The sequence below is a fragment of the Austrofundulus limnaeus genome, unplaced genomic scaffold (genome assembly GCF_001266775.1).
Source record: "Austrofundulus limnaeus strain Quisiro unplaced genomic scaffold, Austrofundulus_limnaeus-1.0 Scaffold471, whole genome shotgun sequence".
NCBI lineage: Eukaryota > Metazoa > Chordata > Actinopteri > Cyprinodontiformes > Rivulidae > Austrofundulus > Austrofundulus limnaeus.
The window spans coordinates 117,591-136,241 of record NW_013952873.1 but is presented as its reverse complement, the minus strand read 5'-3'; the positions used below and the strand labels follow the sequence as shown (position 1 = coordinate 136,241).

The window sequence follows — 18,651 nt, the reverse complement described above, 5'->3', positions numbered from 1 at the left end:
CTTTTTGTTGTGCTCATATTTAGACGTCCTATTTTGCAAATGCTGCCTTGGTATGCTTGTTTGTCTTTGTGTCTATGGTGTATAATGATGTGATTGTGATGCTGTAATTCTGAGTGTTTTATGTGCTGCACAACAGGAACCTGCTGTAAAACAGCAATTATGCTGAGTCAGGCTTGATTTTTAGTGATCTTTTCTTGTTGAATCAATAAATCAAATCAAAGGTGCATGTCCAAAAATTAGAACATTGTGAAACATTATTTTTTTTCGGATAAATAGATGCTTGAAATATTTCCCTTCATGTGTAATGAATCTTTGTAATTTATGAGTTTCTTTTTCTGAACTGACCAACAAAAAAAAGTAACTTTTTCACCATATTCTAATTTTTTGAGTTGCACCAGCTTGCAGTGTTTTATTATTGGGGAGGCAGCCTGTTAGTGTTAGTGTGGGGTGTGGTGGCAGTGTTTTCATGAGGTGGGGCTCACCTGCAGGACTGCCTATAGGCTGAGACTGTGATCAAGACAAAATCATGGTGAAAATGTTATCTTTGGTGCCACCAAGGGAGCCATTGATCATTTGCCGGCTCCCCTCGGCTAGATCATATTATATGCATAATGTTTTCAAAATAACTGCTGGTAATTTTCACACAACAGCAGCAGGAGGGTTAAGAGAGGACAAGTTTCAATAATTACAGTAGTAACTGAGCTCTTCTCAACAAGATCACCTGTAAAATAAGAAACTAAACCAGAAACTGATTCCAAAACTGCAGTTTTGTTGTATTTTTCAAAAGACCTATATGCATATGACAGCAGAATAACATAACCCCTGAAATACTGTGGCTTTTGGTTTTGGTGTACCACCTCAAGATTATCAGTGTCTTCCCATCAAACAGTTTCTAGCCCCTTTAAAGTTTTTTTTGGAGGTGCTCCTGGACACTGCAGCTTCATTTTGACAATCCAAGAGTTGTGTGGGTGAGTGACTTGATGATGAGGAAAATAGCAGGAAAAGTGAATACTAAGAGAATAGCAATGTTACAATTAAAGCTGGGGGGTATACTGGTTCGTGTCGAAAACATGAATGCCATCTGGAGTTGGAAAAAAATAAAACATTATTTGGAAATTTGGAAATCTGAGCATAAAGTCTGGTGATAGAGATATAGGATATGTACAGTATCTATCTGTTTACCTTGGCTCCAGACAGATGGTGGTTCAAGTTGCCATTTTCATTATAGCATGGAGCAAACACCTGTTTCACACAGCAGATGGGTTCAGACTGTTTTTGTAAATTTAGAGAAAAAAAGGCTGAGCAGAGATAAAAATTGAATGTGCCATTGCTAAGAGCTAAAAACAACCAAAATATCCTCAAACCTGGACATCTATTCAGCATTTGTGAACCACTCAGTGTGTTTATTAAGCATATGCAAAAATAATAAAAATATTAAATCTACTAGTGAGTTTATGTGAAAAAAGACATGTCTATGATGTGTTAATTAAACTGCGATCGTTCACAGCTGAGTGTGAAGTGTCTCAGATGAGAAGCAGCATCTCTAAAGGCCCCAGCATACTCGATTTGAAGCCGAATAGTTGTGAAATGTTTGTTTTCTCACACACCTTTCATGGTTCATGAGACAGAGTGCAGAGCTCATGGGAAACCCCTCCTGCTGATGTACAAGTCACAGCATGGACTTCTTCCCGCTTGAGTCTCCACTTCAAATATCTGCCATTTGGCCACAAATCTGTCACACACAGAACACTACACTTTTCAGCAGATGGATTCCTCCATGCACAATGTCTGTCCTCTCTCCATCTAGGAGTTTTTGGCCATTTGATTTTCTTTAAGAAGCATTTGGAAGAGTTGTATATATAGACGTACTGTATTTTCTAACGGCCTTGGTCAACTGATCTTCTATATTTGGATCCACAACTGCTGACTTCTAGAAACAGAGTAGTTGAAGCAAAACTACACTAATTTTATCTGAGCACTGTACTTCACACAACTATGTCAATGCGAGTCAAATTTGCGGCTTCGGATAGAATATGCTAGACCCCTAAGTTTGAAATCATGGTTCTCAACTAGAAAAGGGTGGAATGATCCCCCGTTTTGAGCAGAGTTCAAGTATCTGGAAGTCTTTTTTTCCATTTGATGTTAGGGCTGCCACTAATGGTTATTTTTTATAGTCGACTAATCACCAATTATTTTTTCAATTAGTCGGCTAATCAAATCAAACATTAATTAAATATAAAACATACAGCTTATCGCACCAGAATGCAGCTGCTATTATATAACCATGGTTAGATTTTAGCTATATGCTAACTAAAAATAATTGCCGTGGAAGGCAAGTTCTGCCTTGCAGATATTGTACAGGTTTCTCTTTCATTTTCTTAAAATGATCCCACACTTTGAGCTCCATTGCCGGGTAGCCATGATACTAGAGCCTGTCTGTATAATGTCTTGTGACGTCCACGGCCTACCCCAGTTACCACTACTGTGCATGTGTGGCAAGGTAAGAAAGGCAGATGGAAGGTGTCAAAGCAGTTTGGAGAGAAAAACAAAGTAAAAAATACAAAACAAACAAACAAAAAACACTAATTGGTAATTAACTTAGTCATTGACTATTTTAATAGTTGATTAGTCGTTGACTAGTCAACTAATCATGGCAGCCCTAGTGATGGTGAGGTGGAGTATGGATGGATGGATAAGAGCCTACAAAGACGTAGCTCCGGTCTGTCATGGTTAAGGCGCATGGCCCCAAAAGCATACATTCCAAAATATGGTCAAAAGTTGTGGATCATGACCAAAAGAATGGGATCCCAGATACAAGTGGCTGAAATGATCTTCCTCCCTAGGGTTCCCAAACTCAGCCTCAGAGATAAGGTGAGGGGAGCTGCTGCTCTTCCACATCTAAAGGAGTCTGATGGTCTGATATTGGCGAAAGATTCCTCCTAGGCACCTCTATCTGGAGGTTTTCAGGCACCTCCAACCTAATAGAAACCCCAGGAAAGACCCAGAACTCACTGGGACCATCATTATCCTCTCAGGTCTGGGAGCACCTTCCCCTGGAAGGGCTGGGTAGAGTTGCTGGGAGAGGGATGTTTGGGTTTTTCTTCTATATGTGTTGCCTCTATGAACCAGCTACAGCAGAACTGGCAGAAAACAGAGAGATAAACTGTTAAATCACACAAGGAATCTGAATTTTATTGTAATTTGCAACATTTATAAAGTTCGGTGATGCTGTGGTGTAAATCCACTGAAAATTTATAGCAAATCTCTACAGTGTCAAAGCTGAAAATAAAACAAGACAATAAAAACAGAGAAACTGTTTTGTTATTCACTCTGTGCTGACCTGACATATCACCCTCATAATCCAGCTTGGATGTAAATATGGCAGCGATGAATCCATGCAGACTTTATCTACTCTCTATACAGTTCCTGAATTTGATGTCAGATCACACTGATACCAGATATTTGCTACAGAGATGTGATCCAGAAAAGATCAGAGAGGAGCAGCAATTTGGATCGGAGCCCAAAAGCTCACATTGGGACTGTTCCAGAGCATCAGCCAACCATCATCACTCAGCTGCCTGCCAGAAGTTTACAAAGGAGGCTGCTACTATAAGAGGAACATAATGGGATGCTAATAAATCCTCCGGAGAGCACTGGGACTTCAGAATAATGTTTCCCAGAATGCTCATCAATCAGACAAGTGTGAAACTGAGTTGCTCTCAAAAAGCGTCCTGTGTAAGCACCGCTTCGTTACGTCTAATGTACAACTCTCTCTGTCTCGTGTTTTTGTTCTGAGTCTCCGTTTGATGTAAAGAATTGTTATTTGATGACTGAAGCTACATCCTTTTTTTCCACTTCAGTGTTACTCAGACTGGCAGCGCTTCTCTCCTCTATTGTATCGCTGTCACTGATTTCTCCCATTTTCTCTGTATTCTCCATCTTGAGTTTGTAAATCATCCTGCGTGACAGGTTAATTTATTGCATTGCAGAAAAAAAAGGTTCAACTTGGAAATAGTTTGGTGTCATTCTACTTATTTATTGTTTTCTACTAAGTTTGTGCTTTAACGTTGAAGCTTCTTTGCTGATTTGAGTGTAATTTATGGATATGTTTAGATCAGATCAGTGTTTATAAATATACTGCAGTTTGTGTTATCTTTGGGATATATCACACCACAAATGCACCAAAACATATAGGATTGGATTCCTTTTCCAGGAGGCTCAGAGAACTGATGGGACTTAAATTTGCATTGGCTATGGAAGCTTGAGCAGGTAAAACTACTACATATTATTATATTTGGCATTTTCATATTTTCATGTCTCCTATAATACTGTAATTTAAATATTGGAAAAAAGTCCAACTTGCAAGCTTTTAAACAACACTAACCCTGTCATCATGAAGCATTTTCTTCCTGGTAATTGAACACATTGTAACATAGAGTAATTAGCCCGAACATGTGAAAATGTAAATTAATTTGATTACACTTCACCATGAAATTGTTCACACGTCTTCATCTCCATCTTCTATTGCCTATCTGTAGTCGGGTCACAGAAGCAATGGATCCCATAGAAAAACCAAGACATTCCTTTCCCAAATGTGTCAACCCCTTTGGACTTTTAGCTGTATCTTTACCCTCAAGAATCTGTAATTTAAAAAAAAAATCTGTATAACTCAAATGTTGGGGTTGAAGGTGGACAGTCTGCAGTGGGGACAGGCAGAAAGTCGCCTGCAGCACAGAGGATCTGGCAGGAGAGAACAGGGAGAGGAGGAGAACTTATTTCTAGTGGTGGAGCAGGTTGGGTGATGGTGATTCAGCTTTATTTTTATTTTTCATGTCATACAGGCTATGAGACATAAAACATATCTGAAGCTGAGTTTTTGAAAAATTCTGTGAGAACTGAAAAAAACCCGTGAAATTTCCCTGAGGCGTTCCCAGGCCAGAGAGGACTCAAAATGCCTGGAATACCTCTAAAGCAAGGCGTCCAGGAGGCATCCTACCACCTCTACTGACTCCATTTGATGTGGAGGAGCAGCGGCTCTCTACACCTAGCTCCCCCTGGATGGCGGAGCTCCTCAGCTCGAGCCACCCTACAAAGAAAGCTGATTTTGGCTGCTTGTATCTGGGATCTCGTTCTTTCGGTCTTGATCCATGCCTCATGACCATCAGAGGAGGTTGGCACGTAGACAGACCAGTAAATCAAAACCATTGTCTTTCAACTCAGCGTTCTATTCAATGGCTGACAGAAGCAGCACCCTCATTATTGAGGATGAGGCCTTAATCCAGTGATCCAACAAAAGCTCCATCCTACCATTACTGGTGACTGGTTTGACACAGGTTATAGATAATCCCTTGCAAATGTCTTTTGAAATTTACCACTCACTGTTGCTTAATATTCCCTAACCTTTTTGCAGAACCCTACTTCAAAGAGCTCACTTATACCTATAAAGATAACTTATTTATGAGGGTGGCTTTGACCTTTAAAGGCCAAGTTGAGAAAATCTTGTCACATTGTTTATTTTTCAGCTTTAGCAGTGAAAATAAACAAACACATCAAAGGGGAATCTTTTGAAGTTTGTTTTCTGACTAAAAGCTGAAACAGGTGTCTCACAGATGTCTTTTGATTTGAAGAGGTGACAGAAAAGGACCTCCACATCGTTCTCACCTTCATCAATTAAGTCTTTGAGTTATCTGACGTCGGTCTAATTTCGAACCTGAGGGCTGTGAGTCTGCCTGGAAGAATAACGGGAGGAAAACAGTGTTCGAGGTTGACTTCGTGCCAGCATAACAATCCACTGCAGGAAGTGTAAAGCGTCTTTGCTTTGTTCACCAAATCAATTCTAATTTTGTTCCTGAAGTCAATACTCCTCTCGTATCATGCTTTTTCTTCAGCTACATTATTTATTGGATCCTTGCAAGCGTGGAGAGGGTTAAATCAAATCTTGTATTCTGGTTAAAATCATAATCTATAATATACATAGAGTTATAAGAGCACATGCCCCTTTCTTTGCAGCATTTGAGTTGAAACATTTTTTTGGTACCTTTATGTGATACAATTATCCATTGGACTGTGGTGCTATTGAGCACAGAAAGCTACTGTTAACAGCATTATCACCCCTTCTTATAGAAGAAGAAAAATAGCCTAACCTCCACCTGCCTGGGCTCACTTGTAAAAATGCTAACATACCCAACATGGGGCATAAGATGGGCTGGTGTATGTATCATTTTAATCAGCTTTGATTTCAAAAAAATGTTTCTTTTTGCTGCTGACTTTTTCTTTCGTATGTCATGACTGTCAATTTATCAAAACAAACTCATTCATCTGATGAGAAGAAATACAAGAAATAATGAGAAGTTATGTATTCTCTGCAAAATTGAAGTGTCAGTGCTGATTGACTAAGATTTGAGTTGTTAAAGACAACATAAACAAAACACAAGCTAAGAGCTAATAGAAGCAAAATACTATGGCTAAAGGCTGAAATGAACAAAATGTTAGATAAAATTTTATCTAACATTATGGAAAAGATATATATAAATCTTGTACATTTTGTATCCATTTTGTTTGAAATGTGGATGTAATGTATAAGACAGGGAAACCAGGTATAAGATCATTACTAAATTAGTATACAATGAAAATTATATGATTTGGTTACTTACAAGAACAATATATGACAGTAATTTCACATACAATATCCCTATTAGATATATGTAATGTCGATCTTGTATGATTTGAGTATGTATCAGAACAATATAGGACAGCAATTTCACATACAATATTCATAGTAGAAACATTTAATGTTAAACTTATATGATTTGGGTATGTCTCAAAACAATATATGATTTCGTATACAATATTCCTATTAGAAACATGTAATCTTATGAGTTGGCCAATCATTAGTGAAACTAAACTATTGCAAGTACTATGGAAAATGTACGTGTGGTGTCACAAATAGGAGACATAATGTAGCTATATATGTTATGATAAAGTTACAGTAAAGAGCACCAGTTGACAAAAAACAGATTTAACGTATACTGATTGACTGTGAAATTATTGCCAACTTCAGTATTTTAGCAAAATATTTTATTTTCTTTGCATATTTAATCTAAAGTATACAAAAAGACTATTCATCCCATTGTTTTTGTAGAAATACTTATGAGCTTAAGCTCAGTGTACTAAAAAGGTAGCCTGGCCCTTGCCTTCCTATGCAGTTCCACTCAGTTCTAGTCTCCCTTCATTGCTCCGTCTGGGATTTCTCCCATGAGAATTTTTATCAGTCAGAGAACAGAAGGCGGAGTTTTGAACAACAACGTCAATTTTCTGCGCAGTGTCTTTAGCAATGGCAGTGGAGGAAGTGAATGAAGCCAGTCCGTGTTGATAAGTCTTCCAAATTAAATTAAAATGGTCTGACAAAGCAGCAGCTCTCATTTACAGCCGTCTTATTCGGCTCGGTACTTCTGTTCTCTTGGTAGGGTTGTTTACAGCACACGCACTTTCCGGTTAGCTTCTTAGCTTAGCCTCCTTCACACTGGAGCTGGCGTACACAGGTGAGCAACCAATCCAATCGTTTCAAACTTCAACAGAGGCCACGCCTCCAGCAAGAATCGCTTCTCTATGCATCAAGTCCAGACCCTCGTATGAAGCAAAGCGAAAGACAAGGGGCTGGTTTTAACCAGGCTACCAAAAAGCTAGCTAAAATACAAATACAGCCAGACAGTAAGCTAAAAGTTAAAGTAGCATAAGCAAGATTAAAGCTAAAAGTAGCAAAAAGCTAATGGATTGAGAAAATGAGCAATAGCAAAAAGCCAAATTTAGCATAAGGAAAAGAATAAACCAACTATATGAAACAGATTTTAAAGAGAGTCATATTTTCGAGGAAGCTGAAAAGACGTCTGTGTATTTTATTTATTTTGAGAATTATTTATAAATGAATTAACATTTTTTCATGTCTTGATCCCACCAAACCGATTTGGCAACAAAAGATTAAAAATTTTTTCTAAATAATGTTTCATTATTAGTTAAAGTCTCTCAGAAATTGAGGTGAGGAAGAGAGGCAAAGCTGGCAGGAAATAACTTTCAGATGCGTTTTTGTTTCATGTTGATGCGATCCACAGAAATCAAACGGTTCTGTCAGAAATGTTCAAAGCTTTGGGACCTTGAAAACCGGAGACGTCTGTCAAATCTGCCTCTGTCAGAAGAAAAGCTCAGCTTATTAAAACCCAAACAGCTGGATGGTTTCAACAGTCTGAGTCAAATTTTACATTATTACATGTAAAAATCCCTGAATAACAGCCACAATAAATATGGTCCCTGTTGTCTGAGGTATAATCTGCTCTATACTGTATGTCTGCTAAAGTCAGTCTGTTTCTGTTTGTGTGTGTGGCAGGAGCACTATCATTTATCTGAACTGAAGATGGGGATGTTGAAATCCGAATTATAAAACCAGCATTTCTTCAAGGAATGCATTTTGTTTGTCACCTTTCATGCCATAGTTTTAATCTAAGGTGTTATCATCTTGAATAAGGGATGGGCAACTGGCAGCCCACAGCATTTGAAGCAGCTCTTAGAATCTAAGATCTGCTTTGAGTGTTTATTAAGTAAAAATAAATCAATAAATGAAAATTATTATTATTATTTATGGTATGTGTACTGTCTGTTCACAGAATTCAAGGCAAACCTCTGTGTTTAGTCAGCTAGAGACGCTGTCTGCCACAAAGAATTTTAATATAAGTCGTCACTACAACACGTTGCACAAAGCTAAATATGAGTTTACTGAAGTTGCAAGTACAGTATATAACAACAACCTTTTACAAGAAACACGCAGGAGTCTGCACTCGAGGCGTCTTATGCTGTTGCACTTCAGCTCGCTAAAGTAAGAAAATGTTTATTTTTTGTTTGCTTCAAACCTTTTGTATTCATATTTATTAAACAGCAGTACAACCATTATACATGCACTTGAGCATAAAATATATTAAGTTACGGCTGTATGTTGGTTTAATTAACATACACATACATGCACAAACATGTACACACACAAACATTTTGAAAATGACAGTTTTATTTCCTTTGGGTAAGTGTGCAGCTCTATAGTGTCAACAAATAATGTGTCCCCTTCCATCATTAAAGTTTCCCATCCCTGTCTTAAATTATGACATTTTAGAAATTATGGTTATATCTTAAAAATAACATTATATGCAATCAGTTAAAGTATCTGTTGGGGATGAGTCTCAGCTAAAACCACATTAGCTCAATATACCGTATATAAAGCAAAAAAGTGTTATGGTCATGTTGCTGAGGATGAGATACATAGAGGCCATCTTGAATTGAGCTGACTTCAAATGGATGTAAACATAAATTCAACACTTCTATTCTCAGTTTCATTAAAGTTCGTTCAGTGGTTCGTGAGATATTTTGCTAACATACATATACAAATGAATACAAACTCAAAGAGGCAATTACATAACTGCCCCATTTTCATGGCAGCAGGCACTAAAAAATCTTTCACTTATAAACTATAACAGCAAACCTGAGTGTGCGGTTTGTTGTAACTGTGTGTTATGAACCCTCAGAAGAATCCTTAATGAAATCTAAAAGACAGATGAAAGCGTCTCAGGAGGCAGTAAAACAAGCCCTACACTCAGGTGCATCTTGTAAACATGTAAAAGCCCTGATTTACAGATTTATCACCAGGAGCAGAGCCTGCAGCAGTTCCCTGATCTGTTCCCTGTGCTGCTGTTGGCCATCGTTACGCTGTCATGATTCACTGCCAACACTGTTAATGAGTGTTCCAGTTAAAAGGTAACTGGTGCATATTCATTTACAGCGGTCACCCTTTTAAACAACACTGTTCTAAATGCACCGATACAGTGGATTGGACACAGCATTGGTACTTTATACCTTAAATGGAAACTGTATCAAAGAGAATGAAAGATTAGTGTTAAATAAATGATAACATTTAGCCTGTCTGATTGACTAGTGACAAATATCACATTTGATCTTCTGAAAGGCAATCTCCAAAATTGGGTTTTGCTTATTAACATAATATTAAAAACATTTAAAGTTTATCCTTATACAAAAACAAAAGAAGCTAAACTATTCAAGCCCCTTCTACATGCGTGTGGCTGTGAGTGGTTCTCATCGATGCAGCCATGGCCAAATGTGTCTCCATTTCTAGTTCCTGCCCAGTTTTTGGATCCACCCCAGCCATGGTTCCAGGTGGGTCAAACCAAATATTAAGCAAAACAGATTGTGACATCAGCAAAATGCTGAACTGACTGAGCCAAGAAAGAACTTGGAAACTCCTCCTGCAAACTCTCCCTGGAGTGAGGTGCAAACTTTGTATCTGTTTTAGGAAACGGGCGCATACAGCTTGAGCTCAACAGAGCAATCTGAAATGAGCAGGTATACTCTCTGGGAGCTTTTGGACAAACTGGCCACTCACAGTTACAAATGCAGTTATAAAACAAGTGCGCAACAAAATTAGAAAAAAAAGTCCAACTACTGATGATAAAAGACCACAACGTCTGAATTTGCCCTCTGAAGATGACTGATCACACCCACAATGTAAGGGACACACTACCATGGAGACACACCTGCACATGAGAAATGAACAGACAGGAAGTGACTTGACAATGGAGAAAAGGCTTCAGAGTATATAACAAATATGTTGTTTTAAAAATAAAGTTTTAAATAGAATCTAAATTAAAGGCCTAGAATTTCTTGTAGTGATGTCCATCTATACGTATGTTATCCGTGTCACGCAAAATCATGAGCGCTTTCTAGATGTGTTAGAATGTTTTAGGGATGATTCTCAGCTACTACCACGTCTGTATTAACCACAAGTGACTCAGTTAAAGCCGTGTTTGTGTTACTAAGTTGCATCCAATGATCTAAGAGTTTCTTTAAAATTTGCTCAGTGGTCCATAAGAAACTTTGCTAAAAGACAAGCAAAGTTGACTGAAAGTTTAAACAAACAACTTGTGCAATCCGTTATGTGTTGTCAACCATTGTGCACATTACAGAAAAGAGCTATTTGTTTATTTCACAATGTAGATTTTTATTGTCATTCCCACAATTTATTTATAGATTCTTATTTACTGAAACTCATTGATTTGGTAGAGCTTCAAACTGCACAATTTATGTATAAAGTCAGAAACAAAATATTACCAGAAAAGATTCAGAAATTATTTTCTGATAGAGTGGGGGAATATGACTATAGAGAAAACCTCAACTTTAGAACTCTGAAGGCTAAAACAACAACAAGGAAAAGAATGTGCATTTCTGTCGTTGGTGTGAAGATCTGGAATAAACTCACTAAAAAGCTGAAGCAAAGTACAAGCATGAGGTATTTTAAGAAAGAACTCAAAATGGTTATTATTCAAAAGTATAAAGATGAACAAAGGGGATGAACCTGGCTGGGAAATACAGCCTTGTGGATGATCTCAACAATTGGTTGCAGGCTTGTGAATGTGTGTGTAACCATATATAGGTGTGTAAATTGCTGTGTATTACATATATGTGCAGATAGATGAGTATGTTTAATAAGTGTGTAAGTATTATTTTCATCTGGTTTAGGAAATATTATTATAGTTATTATTATTTCGTTTTTCTGTCAGGAAGGAGACCGGAAATTGGAAGACAATACGATGAATTAGAAATGGAAAAGGGGTATGTTTGTATAAGTCATACTTCATCATACTCCTTTTCAGACACATAATCACTGAGTGAGTGGTGTGTTTCCATGTAACTGATTATGTACATCATAGTAAGGTATGGGGTTTTATTTCATTTTTTGGCACTTGTCGGTGAAATTTTTGTCTGAAATAAATTATTATCATCAATAAAATTATTATCATCATCATCAGGATCAGTCTGAGCTACTATCACATCAAATTTTAACTCAGTGTCGGCCAAATTAACTGAGTTATAGACATTTTTGTGTTTGATAGGGTTAACTAGTTGTTGGGCAAGCTCAATACCAAAAGTTATTTGGTTAAGATGTACATTTGTATATTTTTGAGTTTTAATAAAATCCATCATGAGATACTTTAATCACAGAAACAACACACATTCGCAGGCTAAAGCTCACATTTCACCTTTCAGTTGGAGACCATAATTAATTCTAAATAAATAATTTCGTTCTGCACTGCGTCTTGATGTTGTGTGTGAATGACAATAAAGATTCTGATTCTGATTCCATCCATGTGATAACCACAACGTATTAAACCATCAAACCATAGGTCGACAACACTAAACATTATTCCCTCTGACAAACAGCAGTGTAGAATGACTGCAGATCGAAGCTGGCAGAGGGGGAAAAAAATCAGACGTGGAGAGCTTAGCAGCAGGAAGCAAGACTCTGAGATGAATTCCTCTCTGGGATTTGCAGGGTGAGAGGTAGGAGCGAGTCATGAATGTCAAACGGTTTCCTGATCCAATCACTGATGGTTTTTTTTTACATTCTGTTAAAGAAAAGCATATCTGAGTGTTAATGATTGGAATAATCCCTGATGTGAATCAGAATCACGAGCACAGAACAGACTGGGTGAATGTAACTGGATCTTTGCAGCTCATCATGTTGATGACATGAAGACTGATAAAATCCTGACTGATTGTCTCGTTTTCAGTCAGTAAGAACTTTAATAAGATTTATTTACATTAATTCTATATACTTTTTGGTTGTTTTTCGCTGATTTATACATTTGTAAATGCAACCCAATGTTAAAATTAGGACAGTTTTGACTTCCAGTGTACATGTCCCTAACGTGATGATAAAATAGTTACTATAACTATCATCAGAAGCAGCGTCTTCACAGACAGGAAGGTGATGTAAGCATAATTTCTTCAAGTGAAGTAAATTATTTGTGTGGATGTTTGGAAATAGTTTGTTGTGAAATGCAGATAAAAGCTGAGAGATAAACGTCTGTTTATGAATATTTCATACACACTTTCAAAATCTAAGCAAGCTTTGTGAAACCAAAATGTCATATTTGCGTTAGGTTTTTCAAACAGCATAGGCTGAAGGGAATGGAGAAGGGCTCAGTGGTCCTAAAGTCGCCAGTAAACTGTTGAGAAAGACGAGCGGATAGGCCAGGTGAACGTTCAGATCAGCTGACTTCTCCTTGCTTGGCTTTAGGAGAAATGGAGACGATCACCAAAGGATCTTTCACAAGGAGGTCTGAGGAGCACACAGAGTATTCTTACACACAAGTTTTATCATTTTCCCCCTCGGGGAGCACATCAAATTTTCTCAGAACTGCGTGATGGTTAACGATCCTTTGTTGAATATGTGCTGAAGCTAAATACAAGCTCATAGTGTTTTCTAATAAAAGACAGCGTACAGGGAACATCCCATCAGTTTTAACTCCAGGAGGAAAACAAAGCTGTCATTTAAAGCTCACATTGTTTGTTTGGTATCCAAACTCAAGCTGAGGTTTGTCACTGGTTATAGCTGTGATCTAAATCTGGCTGGTCTTTGAGTGCACATAGTTAGTTATACACTCTGGATGATTCTAATCTAAAATTTACCCACCAGGTCTATATAAAAACACTAGACTGAGCCCCCTCATCCCATCCACTAGCACCCAAACAGGGCAATAGTTTGAAGCAGACAAAGCAACTATTAGAACAGCAAGCCCAACTAGATCTGTGCACTTTTCTGAGAAGAACAAACAGCCACTAAGTCGACTCTAACAATGTTGTCCATCAGTGCCTCGGGTCAATGAATTAAGTAGAAAAATGTTCAGCTTTGCCACAAGATTTCATTTCCTTTGGAGCTTTTTGTTCAGTCCTGAGCGACAGAGTCAGTGAGGTTTTTAAATGTTGCCTGTATTTTAACTATAGCCTATATTTTCTTAACCCTTTGCCTTGTTTTAAGCCATGGTTAAAATTGCTTTTATGCCACACTCCTGCATGTCAACCTGAGTAAAATAATTGTATTTTTTATTATATACCATCTGGCTTCATCAGCAGTCACTAGCAGCATCTGTGTCAGGTGCTGTCAGGAATTTAAGACCCTCCCAGAGGAGGAGCCGTCCTCTTACACTCATCCTGAACAGGAAGCAGTTAGAAGGAAAAGGAAAAATAAAATAAAAAACAGAAATCCTGACACAAAAGAGGAGTGAAGCACTACACAGGTAATATGTGACAAAGGTCTAATTTTCAAATCATGACAAATAAACTAAGTGTAGTGAATCTCTTTGTGGTTAATCTTTTTAGCTAAATGCTAAATTACTGGGTTTCATCATCACCCCTCTTTTTATGAATTTGTTCCAGCTTTTAAATCCAAATAAAATTCTATTTTATCTTTATCTATCTATTACATTAATTGATCTCATTGATTGTGTGGAATAACAACATATTATCCAAAGCAAGTTTACTTTCCACATGTGGACTGTTACAGCTCTGTTGCTACCTTTAATAAGCCTCGTTCATAAGACGGCTCAGTCTGGGACTGACACGTGTTCTGTCCTCTTCGGATCATTCAGGAAAGACATGAAGGCGGAAAGTGGAGTAAAGTGAGCCCGCCTCTGATGACCCTCTGAGCCCCCAAGTGAGGTAGAATCTGACCCGGACAGACCAACTCGTGAAAAAGCAACTCGCGGTTCTGTAGCTCAGAAAATGATAATGAGCTGAATGCAGGAATAACAATAAATAAATAAATAAAGATGACACAGAAGAGCAACTTTGTAGTTAGTTTAAAAAATATGAAACGACAGGATCACTACAATGAGTTAATTCAGTTTGTTTTGTTTGAGACGAGGCATACGTCCGTCACACAATAAATACTGTATGTTGCAGTCCTCCACGCCTCTTTTGGTTCCACGCTGCTCAGGTGCATGTGAGCAGGACCTGGCTGGCTTCTCCTGTGATTTATGAACAAACTAAGGGAGCTTAAAGCCAAACCGAACCGGTCTGTGCGGCGATTTCGGAAAACTGTCTTGTGAAAGAGGATTTAGTGACACAAAGGAGCATCAGCGGTGGGTCGACTTTGACCCCTCGTGCCACCTCAGCCCATGGTGAAATCACATATTCAGCCAAAAGAGGTTTAAATCCAGGGTTGAAGTATTTTGTGAAACCAGACGAGACTAGAACCATGATGGAACAAGTCAAAGAAAAGACTTAAAGCAGAGGCTATTTATTTATTTATTTATTTATTTATTTATTTATTTATTTATTTATTTATTTATTTAACTGTTGTTTCACCAGGCAAATCTCAATGAGATCTACTACTTTGAGTTCAGGGGTGGGCAACCCTGGTCCTCATGGGCCACTATCCTGCATGTTTTACAACTTTCCCTGCTCCGACTTAATTTATTCAGTGATTTAATTACCTCTTCAGGTTCTGCATAAATTTGGTAATCACCCATTTGTTCAAATCAGATGTGTTGGAGCAGAGAAACAAGTAAAACATGCAGGGCCAGGATTGCCCACCTCCGCTCTAGCTGTCCAAGAGAGTCACAGCAGAGCAGGCCTACATAGCATGTGAGGGTGCAGGTAAGCAGAAAATAGTAGGAAAAAAATTTGACTGTACTAGGAGTGTAGTAGCATAATGATTGTCTTCACACTGAAGGAGGTTTTCCAAACTTATTGTGAGCCAAATTAAATGTGACAGGTGTTGTAGGCTGTGGAGAGCAGGTTTGTTATCAGGGAGCATTGCTGTTGGGTTTTGTGTTCAAATTCACCTCTACAACATCTTGTATTTTCTAGACATCTTTTCTCATGATGCATTAATTAAGGGTGTAAGAAAATATTGATACAGTGAAATATCACAATATTTCATTTCTTGATTCTGTATCAGTTCTCACTGTATCAATTTTTAATTAAGATTTAACATGTACATTTTCATGCCTGTTCATTTTTATATTGTAACTTAGCCTCCAACCACTAGTTGGCAGCAGACAGCCATTTGGCTCCTCCACTCCTAAAGAGCCAGAGTATTATGCTAGCTCGTATGTTAGTATTGTGATTAAACATTAGCACAAAGTACAGATGGTTAGAATCTGAGTGGATTAGACTGACACCCGCTGCCTTCAAAGCTGAAGTAGAGTTGCAAGCTGTCTCGAATAGCCGTGATGTTCCATATTTTAAGCCAAACTGAAGTGTCCTTCCTTTATGGGATGCTCTTTCTCCAGATTGCAGCCTGCTTTCAGAGCCGTCACATTACAGCAGGCACGGCAGGCATTTGATTAGTGCCCCAAGTGGATGTGTGTCCCTAAGGGATGGTACTGAATCGGCCAAATGCAACAACCATGTAAAATGCCGATGACATTGAAATGACTGGCATTCTTACGGGTGGCTGTACTTTTTATATAAATTAATAATATAAATCTAAAACATATTTACCTTACTTATTCGTGTATAATACGATCTCATGTATAATACTACCCCCACTTTTTTCGCTAAAAAGCATCAAAAATTTTATCCTCAAAGTACCTCCAATTTCATTCAGACTTCAAGATTTTTCAGTCTTTGCAGTCTTTATACATATCAGTGAAATGATCATTGGACTGTTCATTTTATTTTAACAACATTTTACACATAGTCCACCAGGATGCGCCAACACAAAAGTCATAGACTTCACATGAGATTTGGACCATCTACAAGCAGATACAAGCAGATTACTTCCTACTCGCGAGCGCCCCCTCTGGTGGGGAAACGTTTTTCAGGGATACAAACTTTTTCAGAACACCGGTAGATGGCAGCCATTATAGACGAATGTGCTTGTTGTTGTTCGAGGAGCGGCCCAGTCACACGCTAATGTCATTAGTTCATTATCATTACGAAGGTGCAGGACTGCCCCCCCTTTTTTTCACATCATGTCGCCTGCTTGGATCTGTTACTATCACGCTCTGAAGCATGGAGGAGTGTCAGAGGTAAGCTCGTTTCAACTGCTTTTCACTACGTGGTCTCATTTCCGGACTCAGGCATTTTGTGAATGAAGCTGATTCAGTTAAAATACATAAGTAAAAATATTTATCCGAGTATAATACTTCCCCCCTCAACTTTATGGATGATTTTATGGATTAAATTTTACGTATACTTGAATAAATACGGTAATATCAAACTATTTAATGGCACATTTAAGCTAACCATTGAAAACATGGATAAAATCAGAAATATGGAACACATTGAATACATGTAAAACATATAGAGTTTTTATTTTTCGTTATTAGAAATTTTGGATAAAAATGGCAATATACTGCCTTGCTTACGGGATCGCAATATGTTGCAATATATCGCAATAAATTATATCGAGACACCTGTGTCATGATTTGTATTGTATCACCAAATTCTTGCCAATTTACAGCCCTAATATTAATACATTCAAATGTGCTCTGAACTGTACAGGACAATGAAGGTTTGAGTAGAGATGCTTCAGTTTTTATGTGAATGTGTTTTTTCTTGCATTGATAAGCAGGTTAACTGCACTTCATATTTTGATGATTTACCCTAGCATGGGGTTTTTCTGTGTAGGTGCTTTAGTTTCCTATCACAAAGCAAAAAACAAACAAAAAACATGCACATCAGGTTGCTTTTAGGCCCAGGCCTCCCTTGCAAAAGAAATCTGTGATCTCAATGGGATTTGCTTGATAAAATAAAAATAAAAAAAGTAATGAATCAGAACCTCTGAACTTCATTCCACAATTTCTAAATAATATTAATATTACACAAATGCTTAGAGCTAAACAAAGATAAAACAGAAACACTTAAGTCACAACTTATCTCAGTTCTTTGTCTCTGGAGTCCAAAATCTGGAGTCACATCAGTCATGTTACTAAACCGTCTTTTTACCATTTGAGAAACATTTCAAATGGTAAAATGTTTGTACCAAAATTCAACTTTTAAAAATTATTTTGTGCATTTATAATAAGTTGTGTTACTGTAACGGCCTTTGAACAGACTTCCTAAAATGTGCTGTATAAAGAATACAGCTGATTCAAAATGGCTTGCGTTCTCTAAATTTGAATGAATCACGCTTGTGCTAAGATAGAGTCACCTTCAAAATCCTAGACCATACAGGTCAGCAGACCATGGTACCATTGTCAAACTTGTAATCGTTTCCATATCAAACAAAGTTTCTGATGTATTTGTGCTTCAATGATAGTTATAAAACCCCAATGGAACTATTACATTACATTACTATAGAAAAAGAAAAGTTTTTTTTTAAATCCTATACAAAAACAGATGATTAGGTTTGATTTGATTTCATAATAGTTTTGGAAATCCCCATAGTTTCCAGGTTCAACATTAGAAGGGATTAATACCATCTTGAACTGGTTTTGATGTTGAAAAAGTCTTGGAGATGTTAACTTAGTCAATCCTGATTGTAAAACTAATATTACAGGTTATTGAGCGTGTTCTTTCAAAGGGAAAAATGGTTCATAAAATAATGTTTAAGTCGTTTTTTAATTTATTTTTTGTTCCGAATACAACTGTAAATAAACAAAGATAATCATTGTATTAATATTCCATCACAAATGACCAGTTTTCTAAGCTACAGACTTTTTGTTGGGATGTTTGCTGGAGGTGCTGAAAGCTGTAATGTTGCATTTGATTTACTAAAACAACAAGCTCTTGTGTGATCCCTGTTCATAAAAAAAAATTAAAAATGAGAAGCAAACGAGTAAAAAAAATTGTGTGTGTGTGGGGGGGGGG

At 37.5% G+C, this 18,651-nt stretch overlaps 1 long non-coding RNA gene across 1 annotated transcript in view; it reads right to left on the bottom strand.

Annotated features, from left to right (window-relative positions):
* Positions 1–12,396: 12,396 nt before the first annotated feature.
* LOC106529855 (uncharacterized) overlaps positions 12,397–18,651 on the bottom strand; it is a 24,247-nt gene continuing 17,992 nt past the window's right edge. Inside the window, exon 3 of the long non-coding RNA XR_001311689.1 lies at positions 12,397–12,455. This is a non-coding gene — a long non-coding RNA (uncharacterized LOC106529855). The remainder of the gene's footprint in view (positions 12,456–18,651) is intronic.